Source organism: Sinocyclocheilus rhinocerous, unplaced genomic scaffold (genome assembly GCF_001515625.1).
Source record: "Sinocyclocheilus rhinocerous isolate Xijiao unplaced genomic scaffold, SAMN03320098_v1.1 scaffold1413, whole genome shotgun sequence".
Classification (NCBI taxonomy): domain Eukaryota; kingdom Metazoa; phylum Chordata; class Actinopteri; order Cypriniformes; family Cyprinidae; genus Sinocyclocheilus; species Sinocyclocheilus rhinocerous.
In genome coordinates, this window is record NW_015639297.1 from 29,895 (window position 1) to 30,492 (window position 598).

Here is a 598-nt window from a genome sequence, read left to right on the forward strand (position 1 = left end):
ATTGTTCTTATTAGTAGAATTCGTATCATTATTATCTTATAAGTATTTTTGTTAGTTTTTCCCCAATTTTTACAGAAACACTGAATGACCAAAAAAGCATCACCGCCAGTCCGAAGTTCAGTTAAAATGACTAATATGCATTCATACATGGTTATCAAGTTTTAATTCTAAATAATATTGATTATCATATTATAATGCTTGACTGACTGATGCTAAGTGTACTTTCAGATATTTATACATTATATTTATACACTGTGCCATTTTACAAACAAACATACACATACATATATATATCTATCAGTCTGGCGAGTAAACTAAAAAATACAATTCCTTAATTTACCTTTGTAAAGAAATCTCATTGTTCTCTGCTGTCTTTACCGACGACATCTTAGTCCTGTATCGGCCACCGTAGCTTCTCTTAAGGGAGGGGTGAGCGGGGGACTGAGCCGTTGGTTGCAATTCGCAACCTGACCACTAGATGCCGCTAAAATTTACACACTGCACCTTTAAGTCTGCGCCAGGCCTCGGCCTTGACTTTCCATTCACCAAAGATCCTAGGATCTCAGCTGATGTCTCTCTTAGCTCTTTTTCACTTCCA

General features: G+C 36.5%; 1 long non-coding RNA gene across 1 annotated transcript in view; it reads left to right on the plus strand.

The window, feature by feature from the left end:
• The first annotated feature begins 335 nt into the window (after positions 1 to 335).
• Positions 336 to 598, plus strand: part of LOC107751160 (uncharacterized) — a 10,203-nt gene continuing 9,940 nt past the window's right edge. The window contains exon 1 of the long non-coding RNA XR_001641212.1: positions 336 to 396. This is a non-coding gene — a long non-coding RNA (uncharacterized LOC107751160). The remainder of the gene's footprint in view (positions 397 to 598) is intronic.